Here is a 27,160-nt window from a genome sequence, read left to right as displayed (position 1 = left end):
AGGTTTTTAGTGGAAACTCCCTAAGTCTGAGTCTCCAACCGTGTGCAGTGAAGCCAAGCAGTGAAGCCAAGCGACAGAAAACAGAAGAAACCTCTGAGAAGTCACCTGAAATTGTCTTGAAGAGGATTCCTCTTCCAACAATTAACCCCTCTCCTCCTCCTCCTCCTCTACCTCCCCACCATCCCATTATGCCAGGAACTCATCTCGGTACAAGTAAAGTGAAGTTAAATTTTATTTTATTTGTATGTAATTAATTGCCTTTTTATCCATGTCTGTTAGTTTTAAAGTTCTGTATCTTTTTAAATACACCCCATTAATTAATATTAGTCCAGTAAAATGTGAAAGTTCTGGGGAACTTTCACAAATTATCTCTAATTACATTATTTCTTATGGGAAAAATTCGTTTAGTACTCGTCGGTTTTGGTACTCATCACAAGTTCCAAAATGATTAATGACGAGTACCAAGGTACCACTGTAGAGCTGGATTTAAAGGCAAACAGACCTAAGGCCAATTCTTGGCTCTGCCAATTCCTAGCTATGTGATATTGGACACTACTTCACTAGTCCTCAGTTTCTTCATTGTAAAAATGGGTATAATAAGAGCTCTTATTTCAAAGAGTGTTAGGGAGGATTCAACAAAACAATGCATGGAAAGTGCTTGGTATAGCAGCTGGCACCTAGTTATCACACCTCATTAAAGCAGGGACAGTAACTTTCTCCTGTACCGAAAGCAGTAAGGATAAAGTCAGGCACCCTGGAACCACACTCCCCAGAGCTCCTGCCTCTTGCACAATCTACATACCCTCTAAGTTGACCCCACACCTGAAACTTTAGAACCAAAGCCTTTTGTTCAATATCTACTGCCAGGAGGGGTAAAGGAAATAAATGTTAGAGAAAGACACCCCCCTCCCACCCTGTAGCTGAAAATAAGAGACTCGAGCCAGTTTTCTGCTGAGCCCCAAGAAAGGCCCAGCCCACTCAGTGTTTTTCCCAGCATACTAGTGTCCAGAGAGCCAGGCCAAAATCATGTAGTAATGCCAGCTGCAGGAACACCTGTAAAACAATTTTCCGCTTTACAAACTGAAGGGCAGAGGATGAGCTGTTCTCATAGACACACATTCATTACTATTTATGGGCTACACAAACTCATACAAACACACACACACACACACACACAGTCACTTGCCTCTACACAAACAGAAACTCACTGCCTAATTTGAGCAGGCAAATATGAAGCTGAAGAAACAATGCAAAGAGTGCACTGAAAGGGCAGCCCTGACAAGAGAGAACAATGTGCAAAGGCTTAGGAAAAGAAATGGATTTTTAAAGAATAATTTAAAAGACAAGAGAAATAAGTTTAAAATAGTCAGACAAACAGGCTTCTTCCCCACTAAGACATAAACTAAACAAAAATTCAGGGGGTAGACAGCAATTAAGTGAAAAAAGCCTTTGAACAGCAAAAGAAGTATGGCTTCTAACCCTTCTGAACCATCCTTAAGCCAGGATGTCCAGAAGGGTTAGACCATTTATGTAATGGGAACAGTATCTGCCCCAAATATTAAAGTCATGCCTAAGGCCAAGCAAATAGGGACTGCTCTCAACAAATCCAAGGCACCCAAAAAAGAATAATTAGAGGAGGCTATTGGAGGATAGAAGGTTCACAACTAATCCGAGCCTCTGCCTGACCAGAGAGCTAAAAGCCAAAATCTACTTGCACAGCCTGGCCTTCTCCAGCCACAGCCTTCAAAGAATCTGAATGCTGGAACACAACTTAAAACTCATTCTTTATTTGGACTTCTAAAAATCCAGAAAACACAGCAGGGGCTCAATACCTATCTACATATAGAATAACCAGAGTTCAATGCCTTTCAGCACAGAGCTTGTCAGTGGATCCACGAAGGCCCTGGCAACTTCACACCTGTTGAAGACAAAAAGGTAGAGAGGGCTAGCGCTGGACAAGAATTTTGATACCATTGACACAGAGGTAATAACCAAGACAACAAAAATAAATTCCCTATCTTAGGGAGAAACCATAGAGAGACAGAAACAATTAGCCAAGAAAAGTCTTCAAGTCAGGGCTGGAAGTTAGGAAAAGAGGAGCAAGGGAACCAGACAAAAAACCAACAAGAGTAGTGAAGAATTACACAGGTCTAGAGAGGAGAGAATCCTACAGTTATAGGCAACAATGTCAAGAGATCAATCAGAATGAGGAGAAAATCCACTGGATTTGGCAATGAGGCTGCCAGAGGACCTTCAAAAGAGGGCACACGAATAGAACAGTTTGAAAGGCTGAATGGATCCGCTGAAATTTGGAGATTTGGAGCCACTTCTCTAAATCCAGCTTTTTAAACATTTTCAGTAGTCTTAATAATAACAAAGAAAAAAACTGACTCCAGTGGTCCTATAGAGGGATTCTCTGATGCCATAAAAGAGATTCCTATGATGGCTTGAGCTACCACCCCTCAACACACACATCCTTGGGACAGTAGTGGGCAGTCACAACAGCAGAGTGAGGGGGCAGGGAAGCATACTCTACAAGAACAAACTCCCTCAGACACAATTCCACCTTCTCTTAGCTTTCAGCCATGCCTCAGACCGCAGAAGCAGCTTCAGTCCTTACACTCTGCAGAGCTGTACTAATAATCATAACTGTAGCACTTGGTGTGAGGGATGAAGAGAAATACCCCAGTGACACCCAAGCCCCTAGTATTCAAGTGCAGAATCTGCACAGTGCAGAGGAAAATAAATTCTTTCATATAATAATCATAGTCAACATTTATAGAGCACTTTCTATGTTCCAAGCAAAGTTCTAAACTCACTTGCTCCTCCCCAAAATCCTCTGATTGCTGCTCATGTTTCTAATATGCTGCTCATTTTGCCCATGAGGGAACTAAAATTCACAGAGGTTAAGTAACTTGCCTGAGTCCACACAACCAGAGGATGATAGAATGAGGATTAAAAGACAGTTTGGCCCCAGAACTCATGCTCTTTCCACAGATTGTACTGCCTTTCCATTGGTCTATGAAATCAGCCACGGAAACTGGACTCACTTTATTTGCTCTGCAACAATGTGAATAAAAAATACACATTTTGTGTCAGGACAGAAATTTTTAAATAAGCCTCCTGGGACCCTCTTGTGGGGAGACCCACCTGTCTTCAAGTTTCTGCACATCACACATGCACGTGAGTGTACACACACACACAAACACACACACACATTTCAACTACTGAATGCCCTTTGCACAGCCCTGCCCATGGCAGAGGCACAGACATTCAAGAGGAAGAAGGCCCTTAACTCAAATTTCAGCTAGGTCACTGGCACCCTGTATGGCTTGACCTTTTTATTTCCCATCATTCAGGTTTCCAAGCTGTACAAGAAGCAAAAGCATCCTTACTCTCCCTCACAGAGCCCAGCACCATGCACTCCCCTCATATATTACCAACTTTGCGGAGAGGAGGAAAGAACTAAATAAGGTAAAAGTTGGCCAAGATGATATCCAAGCTTATTTCCAACCAGTCTACAAACCTGGCATGTCATGGTTCCCCAGCCAGGAAACATATAGGACAGGATTATTTCTACATGGCAGATGAAAACAAACAGAGCCCAAAAGGTAGATGGGGCTTGCCTCAGCACACCAGCAAGTGACCAGGTAAATTATAGAATATACCCCAGATCTGGTCAATGTACTTTCCAGTAAGCCCTAGGTTGCAAGCTCCTAGCAGATTGTGGGCAAAGAGACCTATTCCTTATACTTGCTTCCTGACCCTGGCTGAGATCCTGAGAGTGATATAGGCATGTGTCTGATGATAACAACAAAGGTTACCAGAATTTCCTCTTTACTCCATCTCCACTCCAGTGTAATGAAAATAGTAAGTGCTCTGAATTTCATCCCAGGTCTTCCCAACTAGTTGTGGGAGTTTGGGCTAGCTGCTTAACCTCTCCAAGGTTCAGTTCCTTCATCTGAAAAGGGACTTGATAGTAACTATTTTGTAAGATGGTTGTCAGTATTGAGATAACTTGAAACACACAGTACAGTGCCTGACACAAAGTGATGGTTCAAGAAGCTTTTAACAACTATTGTTAAGCAAATTCTGAGCAAAGGACAGGATAAACAAAAGCGGAGGGCTTTATCCTCACAGAGAGTTGTCTTCTATTCTAACAATCAAGCCTCTCCTTGGAACTCAGTTTCCCTGAGCCACAGGTCTGCCCACACACCTGAACTACACTCTAGGCGGCTCCAGAGGCACTTCCATTGGAACCTTTCATCGATACTGGCTGACTCCGCATTGGTGCCCACTGAAGAACAGCCACTTCAGACAGAGAACAGCCATTTTAGAGCCCAGCTTCCTGGTGACTCAGGCCTGTGTCCAAATTCCTGCTCCTACTCTCCTACCTCTATGGGGGAGTAGGAAGAGCAGGAGCAGAAAGGACAAACCTAGACAGCTTAAACAACACAAGACAGGGTCAGTTGTCATCCATGGGGTAAGGACCCCAAGGTCTTCTTCCCTTTCCTTTTAAAATAATAACTACATCACCTGACAGTATGCACAATGGGCTTTCCAAAGAATACCAGAGACTTTCAAACACTTATCCACACATCCTACAGTTCACCTGCTGTCTCCAAGCTTACAGAGAAGGTCAGGGTCTCTAAGTGCAACTATGATAGGACGGAAGGTATGACTTCCAGTCTATAGTGCCAAATGAACTATCTACAAATCAGTATGCACACCAACCCTTATTCTACCAGCCACTCTTGCATTCTGGATTACAAGTATTCAGCATTCACACTCTTGAAACCTCAGAAAGATATGTTAGCATCAGCCTCAGTCCCCTAAGCACAATGGGCACCATACTATGAAACAGAATGTAGAAAAGATACTATCACTGGCCTCCTGTTCACAACAAGTAGATAGCATGGCTGTAACATTTGACTCTCAGACAGTACAATATTAAAAAGAAAGCCCTCTTAAGGAATATGCCATGAAGAAATAATAGATACTGTCCTGGGCAAGTTGAGACATAAATTATGACTTTGAAATGTTGAGATGAGCAACAATTAGAGTGCTCCTTAAATTGACTGAGGAGCCCTTAGAAAGCAGCATTTTATGGGAACAAATTTAAAGGACACATGGACAAAAACTAGGGGGAGGGTGGTAAAGGGAGGGAAGTGGGGAGGGTTGGGAGGGTGGGCTGGATTGGGAGTAAAAGGGAGAAAACTGTACCTGAACAATGATTAAAATAAAATTTTTAAAAAATAAAAAACACCAAAAAAAAAAAAGAAAGCATTTACTTACAGAAACACTTAGCAACAGCATGATGATGGGTCACCAAACCCAGAACTCGCTACTACCACATTGGCATTGGTTGTGCCTTCCAGGTAAATCAGCAACTAAAACATCATATTTTATTTTTAACATGCCTAAGAGTCCAAGGCTATTTATAATCCCAGATCCTTAAAAACTTAAAAAGAGGATGAATTTTTAAATGTACACATTTACATACGTGGGCAGAAACACAAAAATCAGATGCCTCTCAACACAGCTCAGGGAGCCATAACTCACGGCTTTCACAATCCCACCTAACACCCAGAGAAAATCCAGGCGCCTTCTCTGAGAGATGGTGGGAGTCTGGGTAGGTAGCCAAGAAACAAAGAAACCTAAACTCAGCACTTGGCAGGACAATTAAGGAGCAGAGAATTTTAAGTGTATTGTTTCTAACTCTAAATATGTCTACATTTATTACCAATTTGGGATCAGAAACCACATTTAGTTCTGCCATGACCATGCACTAAAAATATTAAGCAGAGCATTATTGCCTAGGAAACAGCAGTCCTCTCTGTTCTCTCAGCCCATTTCAGAGCTGATTCTACATGGTCCCAGGCCTTCTCACCCTGGGCTTCACTGAGCCCAGTTATAAGCAGAACTGCCACTGTCCTGCCAAGGCATCGCTTACTTTTTAAAAAGCAGCAAAAGGAGCCAGGGCTAGAGACTATACAACTTCCTCATCCTCTCCAAGGCAGTGTTAGGTAGTCAGTAAAGTTCCATTTCACAGGCCTGTAGCAACTAGAACCCATCTGACTGGGAGCTATACAAGGGCAAAGACAACTGTTCACGCAACCCACTACTGTATTTTCATTGCTCAGTACTGTACCTGGCACTCAAAAAATATTTGTTGATTGAATAAAATCAACAATCTAAAAAGAGGTCATCTGAAACAGCACAATGGAAAATAATATCATTGAATAGATGAAAATATAGACTATGGTGATGCACAAAAACAGGTACATAAAATAGGTGAGCAGAAGCAGAGCATAACAGCACACATATATGAATTACTACTTTGAAAAAAGTGTGTGTAGTCACCTCTATGATCGAGGAAGAAGTCAGAATTATTGAAAGCTGTGCTCAATGGAGTCTTTCTTCCTGAAATGCTAGATATGTGAGAAAACATTTAAAATAAATATTAGTCTTTAATAAAGAACCAGCTCCATTGCCTGCTGACTTGATCTGACCCCTGGGATGGCTCAGAGGCCTTGTTCTTATTCAGCAACCTTAAGAACAGACCATCCATCCAACAGCCCAAGGAAAGAGAGAGCACAAGGGAAAAACCACGAGCTTAAAGACCAACTTACCAACTTGACCCTTCTGCCAGCAGAGCTCCCAGTCTGCATCAACAGTATGACTGGCTCCCTAAACAAGTGGCCAAGATGGATGTCTAGATACAAAAAAAATATGGAAAAGTTGACCTGGCCCAGCTTCAAGGCCAGAGTTCCAAATAGGTACCCTCCTGCCACATAGACCAGGGCCAACTAGCCAGCAAAGTGCCTATTACAGGTAACAGTATACCTAGCCTTATAAAATTTCAAAAACAAACAAACAAACAAAAAGAGCTCAGAAGGGAATACTTCCTATCTCATTCTCTGAGGTCAGAATTACCCTGATACCAAAGCAAGACAAGGACCCTACCAAAAAAAAAAAAAAAAAAAAAAAAACACACACTCTACAGACTAATACCCCTTATGAATATACATGCAAAAATCCTCAACAAACCAAATTCAGCAGCATATTAAAAGGATTATACAATATGATCAAGAGGGATTTATCCCAGGAATTCAAGAATGGCTCAACCCATGAAAATTAACCAACTTAATAAATTACATTGATAGAATAAAGGAAAAAAACACCTGATTACCTCAATTGATACAGAAAAAAAAGCATTTGACAAAATCTAATATCCTTTCATTACAAAAATACTCAATAAAACAGAAATAAAAGAGAACTTCATTAACATAATAAAAGGCCATATATGAAGAACCCATAGCTAACATCAAACTCAATGGTGAAAGACTGAAAGTTTTTCTCTTATGATCAGAAACAACACAAAAATATCTGCTTTTGCTACTTATTAAATATAATACTGGAATTTCTAGACAGAACAATTACAAGAAAAATAAAAGGTATCCATATTGAAAAGGAGGAAGCAAAGCTATCTCCATTCACAGATGACATGATCTCATATGAAGAAAACACTAAAGAATCTACAAAAAAAATACTGACAGAGCTAACAAAGTCAGCAGAGTTACAGATACAAAAATCACTCAAAAGTCAATTGTATTTTTATACACTTGCAACAAATAATCCAAAAAGGAAGTTAAGGAACTAACTCCAGCCCTGGCCAGTGTGGCTCAGTGGATTAAGCACTGGCCTGCAAACTGAAAGATCACCAGTTCAATAGTTGTTACTTTTCTCTGTGCCAGAAAATAAGCCTGTGAACACTGTTGGAATTATGGCAGCAGTGGATATCCAAAATAATCTGCTGGGAATTTCTTGGGTTGACAGTTCATGGATCCCCGCTTTGAACAATGGAAATGTCCTAGGTTACTTTTCAGAAAGAAGCAATCCCTTTTATGGCAGAACACGTAATAAATGAAGTGGTCAAAATGCAGAGACTAACATTAGAACACATAAATCAGATGGCTGGCATGGAATACATCCTTTTACATGCTCAAGAGCCCATTCTTTTTATTATTCAGAAGCAACAGTAGCAGTCCCCTAATAAAGTTATCCCACTGGGCTGAGTACTGTATCATTGCTGGAGTGATCATCTATCAGGCACCAGACTTAGAACCAGTTACAAACTCTAGAGTGCTTACTGCGGTGCATGGCATTCAGTCAGCTTTTGATGAAGCTATGTCATACCGTAGATATCGTCCTTCCAAGGGGTATCGGTGGCACTTCAAAGATCATAAAGAGCAAGATAAAGTCAACCCTAAAACCAAAAGGAAAGAAGAACCGAGCTCTATTTTCCAAAGGCAACATGTAGATGCTTTACTCCTAGACCTGGAACAAAAATTTCCACCCAAATTTATGCAGCAGAAGTCTGGAGAAAAGCCTGTCCCAGTGGATCAGACAAAGAAAGGGGCAGAACCTACACCAGAAACTGTAAAATCTGAGGAGGAGACCACAAAGAACATCCAACAGACAGTGAGCATTAAAGGCCCCCCTGAAAAACAAATGAGACTTCGGTGAGTATTGGACCAAAGAGAAGCTTGTAAGACTTCTTGTGTATTATTATTACACCTCATTACTGTGAAATGCTCTTAAACTTTAAAAGTGCTTTGTCACAACCCTCTCATTTGTATAGAATGTAATTGTTCTTTAAGAAAGGATATAAGGACTCTTATGCTTTTGATATGGATAGTTGTTTGTACCTTTTGTTACCTTTCCCCTATAGGACTTGATCAGCCTCCTCACGCACATGTGCACTGCTTTTATGTGTTTAAAACCAAATAAAGGTATTTGTCTAAATTTTTTTAAAAAAGATCACCAGTTCAATTCCTGGTCAGGGCACGCACCTGTGTTGCAGGCAAGATCCCCAGTTGGAGGCATGTGAGAGGCAACCAATCAATGTATCTCTTTTTTTTTTTTTTGAAAGATTTTATTTATTTATTTTTAGAGAGGGAAGAGAGGCAGAAAGAGAGAGAGAAACATCAATGTGTGGTTGCTGGGGGTCAGGGCCTGCAACCCAGGCATGTACCCTGACTGGGAATCGAACCTGTGACACTTTGGTTCACAGCCCGCGCTCAATCCACTGAGCTACGCCAGCCGGGTCAATGTATCTCTTGAGCACTGATTCTTCTCTCCCTCTCCTCTCCTTAAAAATAAATAAATATTTAAAAGTTCTTAAAAGAAATAGCATCAGAAAGAACAAAATACTTAGAAATAAATTTACCAAAGGAAAAGAGACTTTAAACAAGGTGCAAGACTTATACACTAAAAATTGCAAAACCTTGCTAAAAGGTATTAAAGAAGACCTAAATAAAGAGACATTCTGTGTTCAAAAATTAGAAGACTTAATATTGTCAACATGACAATACTACCAAGAGCAATATTCAGATTCAATGCAATCTCTGTCAAAATCCCAACAGCATTTTTTGTAATAATGGAAAAACATGCCCTAAAATTCATATGGAATTTCAAGGGACCCTGAATACCCAAAACAATCTTGAAGAAAAACAAAGTTGGAAGAGTCACATGTCCCAATTTCAAAACATTATCACAAAGCTACAGTAAACAAGACAGCATGGTACTGACGTAAATATACACTGTCACATCTGTAGTCTGGTTTTTAACAAGGGTACCATACTAAAAATGGATCAAAAAACTAAACTTAACAGCTATATAAAATTCTTGGAAGAAAATTAAGGGCAAAACTTCATGACCTGGGATTGGGCAACAGTTTCCTAAATGTGACACTAAAAACAGGAGACAAGAGATAAAATACATAAGTTAAACTTCATCAGAATTTTTAAATGAAGGATTTTATTTATTTATTTTTAAAGAGAAAGGGAGGGAGAGAGAGAAACATTGGTCAGTTCCCTCTTGCACACCCTCAACTGGGGACCTGGCCTGCAACCCAGGCATGTGCCCCAACCAGGAATCAAACTGGTGAATTATCAGTCCACGGGCCAGTGCTCAATCCACTGAGCCACACCTGCCAGGACAGAAATTTACTTCTAATGCCCAAATATCTGAAAAATAGTGACTCAGACAGATACTTGCATGTGAATGTTCACAGCAGTCAAAAGGTAGCAAAAATCTAAGTAACCATCAATAACCGAGTAGATTTTTAAAATAGATTTTTAAAATGTGGTATATATGGGGGTGAGCAAAAGTAGATTTACAGTTGGAAGTTGACGAAACACAGTTTATTCTTGTATTATTAATTTACTAATTATTGCATTATTTATTATTAACCTACATTAAAATGGAATATCATTCAGCTATGAAAAGAAATGAAGTTATGATACATGCTAAAACATGGATGAACTTTGAAAACAGTATGCTAAGTGGAATAAGCCAGACACAAAAGGATAAATATTATATAATTCCACTTATATAAAATATCTAGAATAGGCAAATTCATAGAGATGAAAGTAGATCAGAGGTCATCAAGGGGTGGGGATAGAGAATTTTTACCTTTCTTGAAATAATAAAGCATAATATGCCAAAAATGTTGTGTATATTCTTGCACCTTCAATATTAAAATGGTTATACAAAAATTCACCAATTTTGATAAGTTTTTTAAAAATGCACACTGAGCCCTGGCTGGTGTGGCTCAGTGAACCGAGTGCCAGTTTGTGAACCAAAGGGTCACTGGTTTGATTCCTAGTCAGGGCACACGCCTCAGCTGTGGACCAGGTCCCCAGTAGGGGGCATGTGAGAGGCAACCACACTGATGTTTCTCTCCCTTTCTCCCTCCCTTCCCCTCTCTCTAAAAATAAATAAAATCTTTTAAAAATAATAAAATGCCACTGATATAAGAGCTTTCACAGCACAATCTAACAAAACTGTTTTGAATGAAGTTAAAGACAACTAAGCACTACTAGAGCCATCATACAGAAAAAACTAGACAAACTTTTTGGCCAACCCAATACACATTCCCTGACGGCAAGGACTCCTTCCTCATCCACTGTTCCTTCCCTAGCTAGTGTAGGCTCTAGAATACTCAATAGAAGTACGGATGATAAGTGAATGAATGGGTGGGCAGAGAGATGAACACCTTAATCCAAGATAATGACATTCACCAGGGCAAGTGTGCAGAGCAGATTTTTCAGGAAGAGAGACATTACAAGGGCTTGCCAACCAGACCAAAGTCAACTTTTTTGTCTATGGGCAACTCAGCTTGTCTGCAACTCTGTAAACTGAACCCTAGCCCTGGACTTTCCTCTCACTTTCCTCATTACCCAATCAACAACAGTTCAGTGCCTGCTTTCACCCAACAGGATGCAGCCCTCATATCAAACCCAAAGCTTAGATTCTGTGCTGGGATTGAGTGGAGGGAATGTGGCATTAGTTTCAAACTTAAAATGTTCCTCCCAATCTCAGACTTTATTCCCAACAATCAAAATGGCCTCATCTCAACTCTGATTGGCACAGCAAGAGCCCATCCCATTAACAATTTACTGCATAAGCAGTACAGAGGAGGAGAGTAATCAACAAGGGAAACAGCTGAATTATTTCAGCAGCTGTAAATATGTTCTCTCTTCCCCCTCCTGCTTCAGGTCCACTGTGCCCCACACCTCCACATTGAATGAACTTGGGTTTGTCAAATATCTATGTCAACTGCAGTAACCAAACTTGAGTTCAAGAGGCAATATTAAAAAGCACTAATAAATTAATATTTAAATAACCATTTAATGTCAAGAAAATCTAACTTTTTTGAAGATTTTATTTTTATTGCTAATTGTTTTCAGAGAGAGGAGAAGGGAGGGAGAAAGACAGGGAGAGAAACATGGATCAGTTGCCAGCTGCATCTGGAGTGCCCTCAACTGGGGACCCAGCCGCAACCCGGGTATGTGCTCTGACTGGAAATCTAACCCGGCAAAAATCCAACTTTAAACATCCCCTAGTCTACTTGTTATTTAATTAAATTCCCTAAGATCCCTGGACACTGGCACAGAGCACATGGCCCTGCGGAGCAGTTCCCCAGCCCTGGCCTTGGCAGTCTAGAAGGGGAGAAGCCCACATCCCTGGAGAAGTGCCAGCAGAGCTCCGTTTTCTTCTAGAGTCTCCTAACAAGGTGGTTTCTCTTCACAGCCCTGCTGGTCTCTGCAGGGCAGCAAAAACATGACAAACACATTCTGAACATGGAAAATCGCCAAACCGGGCTACATTTTTTAAAGTGTACCTTTTTTAAGCACACAAAACCCCAAGACAGACACTTTTGCTCTAATATTGGTTCTTCTTAAGAGTGGTATATCACAAGATATTCAAGGATGTGTACAAGAGAGATACAACAGGATTCACAACAGCAGGTAGTGTCAGGAGGCTCTGCAAGATGCCACCGATCAAATCCCAGCCTGCCAGGAGTCATCAGCCTGCAACTGACAGGGGTACAGCTCAGCCAACAGCAACATCCTAGACTGAAGCCTCTGGGTTCCAGTGAGTGCGCTTGTGATGGGGATGCCAGCAGGACCCCGGAAGTCTCTCTTGCTGCAGCAGACTCTATGAGGATGACTTGCCAGCTGCCTTCTCACAGCCCCAGATTTGCTAAAAGGGAATGACATGCCAGCTAGCAACTCGCCCAAGTAAATATAACCTAGAAACAATCGGCTTCACAATCAGTCTCCAGGCAGAGTACGTTTGGCCAATAATCAGTAAGCATTTGGAGCCCAAGTTACAGGCAGCAGATGCTTTGAACCCAATCCCACTGGGTCATGAGTAAGACTATCATTTTAACAGTATCAATGGTGTGACAGATGCCAAGAAGTCCTCCCTTGCCTCACCCTTACAGCCGGGGCTCTGGTTCTTTCTAGTTTCCTTACAAAACTAGCACCTCACCTATCAGTTGGCCTTACTCTTTTGTCTCTGTCATCATCACCTTCCCTACACCTTCTTCTATTTTGCCTAAAGGGCCTTGCCCTGACACAAAGTGGAGGCAATTCTTCCCAATTATTCCATCCTGATTCTCACTGCTCAGGAATTCCACTTGTGGTAGCTCTCCTTAAAACAGCTACTGCAGCCTCTGGTTATGCCAACACAGAAAACACTGTAGAAGAAGCTTGGTTAGTATTACAGACTTTTACCATGAAAGGCAACCATTTCAATAAACAACAAGACACAAACCCTGACTTCAGAGAAGCCAGATGTTTGGATTGTAGCTCATGAAAACGTGGAGAGCATCCAGAAAAACAGAAGAGTACTATACCCATGCAACCCAGACACACTGCTCACTTACTACCTGCAGTTAACACCCGTGCCAAAGCCATTTCAAACCCAGATGAGCAGTTAACAGCCACACCAATCCAGAAAAATATTTTTTCAAAGACCTTGTTCATTTTCCCATATAGGAGAGCTAACAAAAGACCAAAAATCTGTGCACTGTGAAAAGATGAAGAAATCCTTACTGCTTACTACAGAATATATATTCAGTTGTCACCACCTCAAACCAGCAGATTATTTATCTTTCAACACATATTTACTGAGACTTGCTGTATCCCAAACATGTGCCAAGTGCTAGGATACAAAGACTAAGTAAATAGGGATCCTGTCTTCCAGGAGCTTCCAGATGGGCCATGGAGATAGATGAGTAAATCAGTAGTTATATAACAAGCACTATAACTACTATAGGGTCGAAAGAGCCTGAGAGAGATAACTAGAGGGCTCTGAGGCAGGAGAGAACAGATATCTCCATTAGGAGATCAGGGTCAAGGGGAATTTCCTGGAAGAGGTGAGCTTTAAAAATTAAAAGAGGAAAAAGAATCAACCAAACAAAGGCAATGAGAAAGGCATCCCAGAAACAAGAGTGTGTTTTAAAGACCCAGAGGCATGAGACTATAGGAATGAGCACATACTCCAACAACAGCTGGAGCAAAAGGCTCATGGCGAATGACATCATAATAGACAAGAACTCCTTTTGCCAGGCAGGCTGGATGAGTTTCAAACACATAGCTCATTGCACTGTCTTTTAGCAAACTTCCGGAATCTCCTTTTTAGAACAGCCCCTTGGTAAAAGGGAGATCAGAGAGAGGAAAATGAAGCCTGTTATAAACCTGCTAAGATAAGAGAGTCACCAGTGTTTGTGAACTCTACTTATAAACAAATTGCTTTGCCTTACAGTTGAGTGGTTTGTTGGCTCTTGCAAATTCTCAGCATCTATTAATAAAAAGAGCCAGTAAACAGAATCTGGAGTTGAACGGTATTAATTACCCCTCACAGTGGCCTAAAACTCCAGTAGATAACTTGAACAGGAAAGCAGTCTAAGATTCTAGACAGTCTTTGTGCCACCTCTCCCTGAGGGATATGCCTGTCTACTCTCTTCTCATAGGTTTCATACTCCACAAGTTCAAAGATAAGCTTATGCTCTTCCCCTACACTCCTAATCCTCTCAAGTCGCCTAGCTCTACTGTGCAAGCCAAAAACCCAGGAGCTCTCCTCAACACCTCCCTCCTTTCTCCCCAAACTGACCTTCCAACTCCTGTCCATCCATCACCAATTACTGTCAATTTTATCTGCTAAACCCTTTCCTCCTCACCTGCCCAAATTGCTATAAGCCACCCCCATCCTCTCAGGGGAGGGCAACTCAAGTGGACTTTCAATGATGCAAGAACCAAGCTGAGTAGCACCATGAAGAAATCAAAGGCACACACAGCTTTAATGAATCTCTTATTTGTTCAGTCCAGGGCTCCTGGAATACCCCAAATCCAGCCTTCTAAACCCCTCTGAAACACTATCAATAAAAGCTTTTTTCTGTACTCAAGCAGCCCATTCCATCACAGTAGTAACTGCAATGTGGGCTGCAGAGAGGTTTCGGTGTGTGGCATGAGTCCTCTAGAGATTCTGATGACTTGGGAGCCCATGACTGGACTTACGATTATGAGAATTAAATCCCAGGTGAGGCAAGCTTGGCTCCCCACAGCTCCACCTCATGGAGACCTACTATAGGGGTAGCCACTGAGTTGAAGTCTTTATCCCTACTCTGTCACCCTCCCTCAACATGAAAGAAGCCATTTCCTTCCACCAAAACAGGTGGAAGAAAGCAACTTTCAGAAGGATGATGTTAGTACTGATAGCTTAGAAACCACTTTCCCAAAATAAAGGACAAAACAGGTATTGAAAAAGGAGAGATCTGGTCATGCATCTCAGCCTCAAATCAATGGAAACTTCCCTTCATCCCATTCCCTATCATTGGACTGCAGACTAGCCCCAAAAGAATAAATGTATGTTGAATGGATAAAGAAATGAACAAATGGCAGGCTGAGGAGCTGGAGGGAAGGGACAACGGAAGAGAAAAAAAGAACTGTACAAAACCATCCTTTCATTCATTCATAGGCCACCAGCACCTACCATGTACTATGTACCTGTGCAAGGTACAGGCATGCACAAACTACAAAAGAGAAGAGGGGCAGAGCATAAAGGCACTCTTGTTCATCTATCTGGAATATTTCCAAATACAACTTTAAGAGCACTTCCTGGGTGGGAGAAAGGCTCTTCCATTCCATCTGGCTACAACCATCAAGCTAACCAATGTGGGTGATCACAGGTACATCCAGAAGCAGTCCAATGTAATGCACTGCCTTCTCAGGGTGCACTACTGGCAGTACTCTGAGCTTCACAGGGCCCCCTGCCCCACCCAATCTGATAATGCACAGCCTGGGATAGAAGGTGAAGCAAGGTTATATCATATATCAGATTCATGTGCACTGTGGTAGCTGCAAAAACCCTGTTCCTAAGGGTGCAACCTACAGCAAGCCTGTCCATCATGGTGCTAACAAGCTAAAGTTTGCTCAAAGCCTTCAGTCTGTTGCCAATGGACAAGCTGGATACCACTGTAGGGCTCTGAGAGTCCTGAATTCTTACTGGGCTGGTGAAGATTCCACATACAGATTCTTTGAGGTTATGCTCATTGATCCATTCCACAAGACTATCTGAAGGAATCCTGACACCCGATGGATAACCTACCAGTCCACAAGCACAGGAAGATGCAAGGGCTGACATCTGCAAGCTGCAAGAGCCATGGCCTTGGAAAGGGCCACAAGTTCCATCACATAGTCAAAAAAATAAAAATAAAAGCACCTACTGTTTCCTGACATTAAAGCCATGCCTAATGGCACACTTGCAAATAAAAATTTCACTTTTTATTATATCCAGTACTTTGGGGCCTTGAGGTTTCTTTTCTAAGGAAAAATCTGTCATTCATCTCTTTGATTAAAAATTGATTTAAATTGGCTTTCCTTAGGTAGGTACAAGGGGAAAACATATAGATTCACAGAGATAACCTGCCCAGCAACAGGACTGTGATGAGCTCTGGTGACTGCACAGTTGGGTCCCAACTCACTGCCGATGAAAGAAAATTAAAAAGCTCACAATGTGGAGCTTAAGCTTCAGCCAAAAGGAATTATCTTCCCACAAGCATCTCTGTTGGATTTTTGGTTAATGTAAAACACTTTCAAAAGGAAAGGAAAGGAAACCCCAAGGATATTTAACATATAACTTAGAATTTCTATATTTTTCAAATTCCCTTGCAGGGAGAAAAGGCAAAGAAGTCTTTATTTCTCAATCCTACTTTTCAAAACTTTTCCCATTGATTTGACATTGTCATAAAAATTTTCAATTTGTTGAGAGCACAGAGCAGAAAAATGTGCAGTGGCTGAGGAGTTTTAAGCGGCTGTGAAAGGAATGAAGTGAGAGCTAAAGTCCTGAAAACCATAAACTAAGCAACACAACCTTGGGCTCTGGGTCTGAGATCAAACACTAGGGCCTCAGGCCTGTGGCAGGCCACACTCTCCACCCACACTTCAGGCTATAGCACTCAGTGTTTTAGAGCAAATGGGAGACACTGCTGCAGTGTCAAAAGATCTTGAGGTAGAACATCAGCAAATGACCAGTATATACCTAAATTAAATATTAGCGGTCTTATTCTATAGCCAGAGCATGAATTTGCTCCTACCCTCCCCTGCTTGAAAACATTCAATGATTTTCCATAGCCCTCAGGATAAAGGCCAAATTCCATACCCAGACCCTCCACCATCCAACCTAGACTGGCACCTCAGCTTTATTTCTTTCTTCTCCCTGCCTACAACTGGCTTTACGGAACTTTTGTTTCCAATGCCCTAAGACATCTTGTCTCCCACTTTCAGACACATGTCTGACCCTCTGCTCAGAACTCTGTTCCCCCTCCTCTTTATCAGGCAAATTCCTATTCGTCCTGTAAGACACTTCCTCTAAGAGGCCCTTCCCACTAGTCCAGATTAGGTACTACCACAGCACCTGTACTTCTCTGATTATAGCACTTAATTACACTTTCTTGTATATAACAGTTGTCCAAAAAGGACCACATCCATTCCACCCAGCTAGCTTGAAGTTTAACACAAAAGCAATGTTTAATAAATTCTTGAAGGATGGTTTAGATTATGTGTCAGGCTTCGCTTCTTAGTTTTATCCTCAGTCACCCCCAAAGCCAATTATGTGCTTATCTCCCCTCTACCCTACTCCTACCCTTCATACTTCAGTCTTAATGAGTGGCTCACCAAGGCCTTAACCTCAAGCATGCTCATCATCAGTCATCCGTGCTATGTGTTGAACACAGCGTTAAGTAACTGAGACACAGAGATGATCAAGCCCCCTCTCCCACTTTCTAGTATAAAAAAAGGCATATAAGCAAATAACTGCCACATGATATGACACAGGTCATAATAATGACAGATACATGGGGTGTGGGCAGTGAGAAAATTAAGCTATTCTTTCCAATGTTCCCTTTTCTCCAGTTATTCCAGGCTAACTGTTCTCTATCCCTTCTCATTTTTACAGACAAAAATCCCTCCAGTGCTCTTTCCCTGGATATCTAGCCCAGATCAGACTATTCTAAGCTGGGCTCCTCTTCAGTTCCACATTAATTCAAATCTTTTCTGGCTTCTTTCTCACCTTCTTCAGTTCTTTTCCCAGGCTTCTTATTCACATACATCCCTGCCTCTACCCTACCCTGAGCCAATGAATCTAAACTACTATTTTTCCATCTCTTCCCTCAACTGTCTTGGGTGATCACATTTATGAAACATGTGCACTTACACAGAACATAATAGGCTAAAATTTTTTTAAAAAAGCAAAATTAACCATTCTCAACACAGACTTTCTCTACTTCCTCTTGCAATTTCAAGAGCCTTCAAAAAGATGCTCCCAATTCTGTTAGATTTCCAGGGAGGTTTATAGCACCCTTCACCCACAAGCCCCCAGTCACTGAACCTCTCCCTGGCTTGCCTTCCAGTCTCTATGAATACTAAGTCTGCTCTAACCAGTCACATATTCACTTAATCAGCATCTACCGAACAACTCTGTGGGCCAAGAACCATGTCCCCCACAGTGCCACACACAATGCTCTATACCTAACACATGCTTAATTTTTGCTCATGACTCAATCTCTGATAAGAAAACCAGGTGAGTCCTGACTGGTGTGTCTCAGTGAATTGATCGCTGGCCTACAAACTAAAGGATTGCCAGTTTGATTCCTAGTCAGGGTATATGCCTGGGTGGAGGGCTGGGCTCCCAGTAGTAGACATGTAAGAAGCAACCACACATTAATGGCTCCCTCTCTTTCTCCTTCCCTTCCCTCTAAAAATAAATAAATAAAATCTTTTAAAAAGAAAAAGAAAACCAGATAAGCCTCTCCTGAGCCTTGCTCAGGAATACTCCAGTATAAAAAAAATTCTGAAATGTACCCAGAGGTTTGAGCATTGCCCCCCCCTCAAACAAAAGCCTCTTATGCATCTAAGACCAGACCAAGGAAACAGTCACCCCAGCTAAGAAGATGCTGACACAGCTCTCCCATCAGTGTGCCAAGGGAGCCAGAGAAAACCAGTGTTATAAAATACCCTTTTAACCAAGTGACCTATCTTGGCTGGTGTAGATTTAGGAAAAAGTTTTCTCAAGAAACCAGTAATAAATGGAGGGGAAGAACAGAAATTAATGAACATAGTAATTATCCCCCAAAGTTGCAAATCAGAATAATTCCTCACTTGAAGACAAGTATGAAAAACAGTATTAAAATGCTTCAGGGATGTGTTCATGAAATAGCAGGTAACAGAATAGATAAAATATATTTATGATACTTCAGTGGGGACATGTACCTTTTGGCTAATAGCTATCAGATACTAAATACCACTGCAAAAATAATATTCTTCCATGCTTCATTATGGAGTTACAATTATCCATGGAAAGCAGCAACACAACAAACTGCCTTGAATGGTAAATGGGAATAATTCCAGATTCCAAGCTTCTCCCTAAGTTTCTGAGCACAAGGGGGTATAAGCCAGGTTATACCTCCGTATTAGTCTGCTAGGGCTCCCATAACAAAATACCATAGATTTGGTGGTTTAAAAATCAAACATTTGTTTTCTCACAGTTTTAGAGGTCAGAAGTTCAAGATCAAGGTTCTGACCCATTTGGTTTCTAGCAAGAGTGCTCTTTCTGGCTTGTTCATAGCTACCTTCTCCCTATGTACTCACATGGCCTTTCTTCAGTGTGTGGGTGCAGAGAGTGGGACACTAATCTTATCAAATCAGGATCCTACCCTTATTATTTCATTTAATCTTGATTACTTCCTCTAAATACCACCATATTAAGAGTTAGGGTTCTAACATATAAATTTTTAGGGACACACTCGAATCTGAAGGGTGAGGCCTGTTCCCAAAGACTAGCCCACGGTGAAAAATGAAGGTCTGGGTAAGAAGGTGGCCTTGGGAACACACCTGCTGACTGTGGGACATAATGGCCAAAGATCCTAGGGCTGCTGGGGGCCATGGTGGGTAGTGTGAGGGATAAACTGTTCCAAGTCAAATAAACCAAGGAACTATTTCTCTCCCTTTGACAAAAGAGAGCTGAATGACAATAATGGTGATATATAATATACATGTATATAAATAATACTAAGTACTAGGCACAACTACACACTTGAAACTATGTCAAATGTTTGTCATATAAGGTGTTGTTTAAGCCTCACAGAAACAAGGCATAGAAGATACAATTACCATTTTTATTTTACAGATAAGGAAACAAACATATATTAGTGAAAGTCACTTCCTAAAGTCATCCAGTGTGGCAGACAGAGTAAGAGGCCTCCAAAGATATCAGTCCCAATGCCTGGAACCTATAAATGTTACCTTATGGGGGAAAAAAGATCTTTGCAGATATGATTAAGGGCCTTAAAATGATTATTCTGAATTATCTGAATAGGCCCTAAATATAATCACAACGTCCTTATAAGAAAGAGGCAGAGGGAGATTTGGGACAAGTATATAAGAGAAGGTGACATGAAGACAGCACAGAGAGAACTGAAGATTTGAAGATGGTGAACTTAAAGAGTGGAGTGATGTAGCCACCACCAGGGAATGTCAGCAGCCACCAGAAACTGGAAGAAGCAATGAACAGAGTCTGCCCTAGGACCTTTGGAGGGAATGTGGCCTTGCCAACACTTCAATTTCAGTTCAGTGATACTGACTTCAGACTTCTGGCCTCTAAAACTAAGAGAGAATATATTTCTGCTGTTTTAAGCCATCAAGTTTGTGTTAATTTGTTACAGTAGCCACAGGAAACAAACTAGTGACAAAGCCAGGCTTTGCATCTGTGACTCCAGGCCTGTACTTTCAAGCCCTGTGCCTTGTTCTGTTTCTGCACATAGCCTCCCCAAGACAGATCAGAGCACTCTGGTGGGTGATCCTGCCAAGGTTTGAAGTAATCAGCACTGACAACCCATCTGCTGCAGTGCCTCAGACAAGCCTGTTTCCCCATCCCATATCACAGCAAAGCCACATCAGGGGCTGAACTAACAGCGCAAGTATTCTAATTATCAGATAAGGAGAGAAATAACCCAGAGTCTAACATCTTGATGTGAAAGCAAACCAAACTGTTTAACAAAGGTTTTGATCTAATTTATTTGTATCAATACCGAACTGTTTTCCAAAACATCTAGAGGCTCCTAACCCCTGTTGCTCTGTACCATCCAGCCTTCAATTTACTCTTTCCCACACAGACACATTTGGGGGAGGAGCATCAGCTGCAAGTAGTTCAGTCTCCTCCCTGCCCACTGTTCATCACTTAATGACTCCTCAGGGACAAGAAAAAAGGAGAAAGTCACACTGAGCCCCTCTCTCTGAGCCCTCAGGATTTGTTGATGTGAACAGTCTGGTGCAGAGGTGCCTCAAGTTAAACAACCCTGGAATTAATAAGCAGGCTAATAAACACATTGTCAGGGCAAAGGTACAGCTCCCAAAATGTTCTTTTTGAAACTATTCTGACATGTATGGCTCAGCTTTGATTATTTATAACACTTCAAAGAGCAGGTGGTGAAACATGGCAGTGGGTTTTGTAAAAATAACAATGTCTTGGTAACGGAGGACATTGTGGCTGCTATGGCGATTCGATCTTGGCTGAGGAGTCAGTATCCAGCTTAGGGTTTCCGGGAGAACCAGCTTGGTGGATTAGCAAAGGGGAATACCTGGGACTTATTAACATAATAAAACAATAGGTAACTCATTAGAGTACCCAGAGTTCTCCTATTTTTCTTTTTTGCTAGATGCTTTTCCCCCCCCAACCCTAGATTGTCCTTCAAGGTTCTTCTAACAACTTCCTCCTTTTCCCTTGCCAAGAAGGCTGTCTGATTTTCCATCAGTATCTCAAAATAACAATATTGCAACATTTAAAGAGTATTTATTCCATGTACATCGGGTTCACAACAACCCTATGTCATAAGGTACTACCACTATCCCATTACAGAAGAGGAAGCTAAGACTCAAGGGGTTAAGTCATTTTCCAAGGTCACAAGCTAACCAGTGGCAGAGACGGAATTAGAAAACAGATATGACTCCAAAGCCCCAAGCTCTTACCTATTATATCAAACTACCTGCCTCCCAAATGAACTGGGAGCCTTACTACTGTCACCTAAAGAAAGACATTAAGGAGACAAATCCACACATCTTTTACTTGAGCCTCTCACTGCTCAGAAAGACAGGCAAAAATGCTCTTAGAACCATCCAGAAATTTTCTTTCATTTGTTAGAGAGAACCATCTGTCAAATAGAGTCAGTCCCACAGAATCCTTGGGGGAATGCAAATGGATCTAGAAATGAAAGCAAGCTTACCTCTTTCTCCAGATGAACCCAAACCCCTGGATTTAGCAATTCCTAAAGGCAGCCCACCTCTGCTCCCTGCCTAAGTCTCAGCAGGTTGTCACCAAGATCCTCATTCCACACCAGGGAAATAATGGAGAATACCCAAATCTTGGGAAGGATCAAATAATAATAATAATGACCATCATCATCATCATCATCATCATCATCATCATAATGCAAAAAGGAAAGGAATAAGTAAGATGAAAACAAAGCTCAAATTCCTATTTATTATGTATCAGTTGGTTCTGATTTTTTAAGCTTCTCATTAAATTATTCTGGCTCCAAATTAGTTTTCTTTGCTTAAGTCCTAATTATTGCTTCAGCTCTCTTCAAATGGGTCCCCAAAGATGTTGGAAAAAAATATAACTGAAAGGTCACTTGTTCCATGGGAACTTCAGGAAGACTCTCTGACATCTTGCTCTGAAATGCTTATTTTATAACTTCATAGAATAATGAATTAATCATGGAAAGATTTCTCCATTTCCCCTGGCAACAGGGCTCACAGGGGCTAGACAGGCAAGGGAAAGGAAGATGGTACCAAAAACCAAAAAGGCCCTATTTCCTCATCTAGCAGCACATGCACAAAACATGCTCCCAAATTCTGCCCAAACCACTAGGCTAGAACTGCCAACGTCAGATTCCAAAGCTACAGGTCACTGTAGGTGACACTGTCCATTCTGCCGCAGGGGCGGGGAGGGGTGGGGGGGTCAGCAGGGTGCAGGAGATGAGGAATTGGGGGCAAAAAAAGAGGGGATAAAGAAGAAATGTAAATCATTGCTTAGAACTAGAAGCCCTACTGCTGCTTCTGCTAAGAGCTATCAAGGAAGAACAGAATCAACTTTCTGGCAAGGTAAGGCCATATAAGGGGATGTTAAAATATAGAAAAAGGAAAAAGATCAGAGGAGAGAAGAGTTTTATTACATCAGGTTTGCAATTTGCTTAGCTGAAGCTCTCTGAGTACCAAGTTTTTTAAGGTTTATTTTAAGAACTTTGAGGCCTTCGGGGTGTTGGGGACTCACTAATTCTACCCATCTCAAAGTTTCCTGAATTTTGATGTAATGAAGGGCCTTTCCATTAAACAGAATGAATTCCTCTTAAAGAAGTATCTATTCCTTACAAAATGAGTGTGTTCATGTTGGAGCAGGGGGCAGTGTGTAAGAGAAGAGAGACATTTGAGAGCTGTTTATTATTCTTTCAGATGCACAGGTGAAGAGCATGGGGGCAGGCTAAGAGGCCTGATCCTCCAAATTCTTGTGAACACAAAATTAGCAACTGTTTCTAAAGAAAAGAAAGGATTTAAGGAGAGAAAATCAATCTAAAAATAAAAAGATGTGAGTTTACTTTTTAACTGAAAAAAAAAAAAGGAAAAAAAAGGTGTAGCCTGATTAGGCATCACAGAAATTTAGGCCAGCACTACCCCTGAAGGTTAACAGCATCTCTAGTTTGACAGTCAAAATGGGAAGAGTATAACAGTGCATTTTACCCACCGCAAACACATCTTCATATTCACAAAAAAACAAGTCTGGGGAGTAGAGGATGAGGGAGGAGGAGATGAAGCCTAACGTGTTACCAGCAACCCTGGCAGAAAGAAAGCTGTGAGATTCTGAAAGAAAACATTTCTTTGAATAAAACCCAGCAGAAACAATGCAAAGGTCGGGAAACAGAGTAAGTAAGAAAGATTAAAGGTATAGAGATCTTATTTAGCTCAGAAGGGGATTTATTCAGCTCGGAAAGACTGAGAAGGGGAGGTGAAAGAAGTGAGAAGAGGCTTAATAATGATGTTTTGAGTCCAGTGAAAGTTGCTTGAGAGAGTCACTCACTTGTCTACCAAAAAGCTACCTTCTGGTACCAGAATCTTCAAATGCTTGTCTTGCTGGCTTACAGCTGAAATGCTTGCATAATAAAAGGTGTTGGGCCCTGGCTGGTGTGGCTTAGTGGATTGAGTGCTGGCCTGCAAACCAAGGGGTCGCTGGTTCCATTCCCAGTCAGGACATATGCCTGGGTGGCTGGCCAGGTCCCCAGTTGGGGGCATGCAATAGGCAACCACACATTGATGTTTCTCTCCCTCTCTTTCTCCCTCCCTTCCCCTCTCTAAAAATAAATAAATAAAATCTTTATAAAGAAATAAAGAAAATATTTATTTATAAATAAATAAAGAAAATATTTATTTATAAGTAAGTAAATAAATAAATAAAATCTTTAAAAAATAAAAGGGGCTGGGGAGAGGGGGCTTCACTATAAGTGGACTTATAGATGTTAATTAAATATAAATTAAAGATTACTCCAGAGCACCGATTTTCAAACTTTCTTCACTTCATGGCACACATAAACTACTAAAATTCTGTAGCACGCCAAAAAATATATATATTTTTTGCCAATCTGACAAAAAGTTAGGTATAATTTTGATTCACTCACACCAGATGGCTATTGTTGTGTTGGCTGCTGTCATTTTTTTATTTGACAATCTAAGGGAGAAGAGGTCAGTGCCCCTAACTAAATAATCAGGAAATGCATGTTTCAAAAATTCTTGTGGTACACTGGTTGAAAATCGCTGTCCCAGATGGATAGAGGATGGTCAGTAACTATAGCAAGATAAGACACTGACTTTACAGTAGCAAGAGTGACCAAATACCCTGAATTAGCCACAAGGCTAAGTCCTTCAAAGAAAGAAAATAAGCAAAAGGGAGAACTGATAAGGAGGCTGTCCAATGTTCCTCATTTGACAGCTTTATAAATAGTGAAGAGTCGACAATATCTAAGGTAGGTTAAGGTAAACAGGTACTTAGAGAAGGAAAAGGAGAATGCAGCTTTGAGTGGGAGAAAAGGAGCCTTGGAAATGAGTTGAGAACAGGATCTGTAGGGCTACAGGTCTCAAAAAAATACAGAAACTTTTAAGGAATAAAATCCAACTCTGCTAGCTCCAAACATCCTCTCCTGCTCATAATCATGCCTGGGATTTTACTCTCTAAATCCAGAACCAGGTTTTTGAGCACTAATAATATTTAGGACCCAAACATCTACAAAGGTGACTAGAGTCCTACTTTCTCCTTACTCCAGGGAGCTTGGAGCACTTCCCTCACAAAACAAAGAAAATAGATTGCCTAGACTTCGCCAGGTGGGTACACCAGCAGCACCCCCTACAATCCTTGCAGCTTCCCAGGTTACAGGCCCTCTACAAGGGTCTCACTCGTACCACTAATATTTTCCATAAAAACTAGACCACTGCCAGAAAGAAACACTATCTCCTCTGACCTCTCCATGTCCCACCCTGTTACTCCATAAGTTGTTTCTGTCTTGCCACTGTCAATGTGTCAATTCTGGTCTAATGCCCTTGTCTAAAAACTTAGGTAGTACTGCAAAAAATGCCTGTAGAAAATCAGAGTAAGATAAATTTGCCATGTCTTGGTGAGCTTTTGTATTTTTTTTACTCCAAGCAAATGCACTAATGCTTGCTTCATTATAAACAGAAAACCTAAAAATCTATACCCAAAACCTAGTGACCATAAACTGTCCTTTCCAGGAACAAAATGCCAGGAAGAAAGAGAGCCATATAAAATGAAGCCAGGGAAAACCAGCCTCTCCTCAGAAGGTTTCAGTTAATATGGGGAGACACTTAATAAGTAATGAAAGAGAAAGCCACCTTGATTACATTTATTTAAAAAAAAACAATATGAATATGAACACCTGTGCAACCCAGGTTCTGAGTAATAACAGAATCCATTCTTATTCCCAAACTCATTCATTCAACAAATGTTGTTTGCTCATCTACTATATGCGAGGCACTGTTCCTAGCATTGGGAATACAGCTACTCTCCTGGAACTAACATTGTGGGAAAACAAAGAGTCAACAAGAAGCAAACAAATAAGAAAAATAACAGATGGCTGTGTTAGGGTGACATGAGTAGTACTTTATACCAGAGGAAAGGAAGGAAGACACTTTCTCCTAAGTGACAGCAGAACCGAGATGTGAATAACAAGGAGCCAGTCAAGAGAAGGTGAGGGAAGAGTATTCCATGCAGAGGGTACAGTTAGAGCAAAGGCCCTCCGTGCGAAAAGCAGAAATGTCACTGTGGCCAGAATATTGAATATTACAGGAAATGCAGCTGCCAAGGCAGGCGAGCAGGGATCTGCTCATGAAAGGCCTGTAACCAGAGTAGGGTGGGTGTAATTATGTGCTATTGAGTCAGCTCTAAGGTAACCCTATGAATGAGTGATGTCCACAATGTGCTGTCCTCAACAGCCCTGCTCAACTCCTGGAGACACATGAATGTGGCTTCTTTATGGAGTCAATCCATCTCCTATTTGGTCTTCCTGTCCTGCTGCCTTCTATTTTTCTCAGTCTTACTGTCTTTTCCAAAGGACCTGCCTTCTCAGGATGTACCAAAAGTAGGACAGTTTCAGTTTTGTCATTTTTGCCCCCAGCAACGTCTCAGGCTTAATTTGCTCTAGGACCCACCTGTCTGTCTTTTAGGCAGTTCAGAGTATCTGTAGAGCTTTCCTTCATACTATATTTCAAATGAATCCATTTATTTTCCTATCAGCCTTCTTCTCTGTCCAATTTTTGTATGCATACATAGTAACCAGGAATACAATGGGTGATCTTAGCCTTGGTCTCTAACAATCATTTTTGCTCTTGATGATCTTTTCTAATTCTTCTATTGCTAACCTTCTGAGTCTCAGCCTTCTTGTTTTTTGTTTGTTTGTTTTTTTTTTTTTTGGCTGTGGTCTCCATTTGAATTGATGACTGAACCAAGGTAAGCAAAATCTTTAACAATTTCATTATCTTCATTGTCTATGTTAAAGTTGTGTATTTCTTCTGAAAGTCATGATTTTTGTCTTCTTGATGTTCAAATGCAGACTTGCTTTGGCACTTTCTTCCTTCACTTTCATCAGAAGCCACTTCAAATCATCACTGCTTTCTACCAGTAAAGAGGTATCATCTATATATCTTAAGTTATTGATATTTCTTTTACCAATCTTCATCCCTCCTTCCTCTGA

The 27,160-nt window shown here is 41.1% G+C and overlaps 1 protein-coding gene and 2 pseudogenes across 3 annotated transcripts in view; 2 read left to right on the top strand and 1 right to left on the bottom strand.

The window, feature by feature from the left end:
• Positions 1-27,160, bottom strand: part of SIL1 (SIL1 nucleotide exchange factor) — a 225,159-nt gene that overhangs the window by 172,264 nt on the left and 25,735 nt on the right. The gene's annotated exons all lie outside the window — the stretch shown is intronic.
• On the top strand, positions 7,787-8,529 carry LOC123808753 (annotated as a pseudogene).
• LOC123812806 lies at positions 12,279-16,091 on the top strand (annotated as a pseudogene).

Source organism: Phyllostomus hastatus, unplaced genomic scaffold (assembly GCF_019186645.2).
Source record: "Phyllostomus hastatus isolate PE091 unplaced genomic scaffold, TTU_PhHast_1.1 phas_contig_150, whole genome shotgun sequence".
Classification (NCBI taxonomy): Eukaryota; Metazoa; Chordata; class Mammalia; order Chiroptera; family Phyllostomidae; genus Phyllostomus; species Phyllostomus hastatus.
The sequence above is the reverse complement of the archived record's forward strand: the minus strand, read 5'-3'. Positions and strand labels throughout refer to the sequence as shown.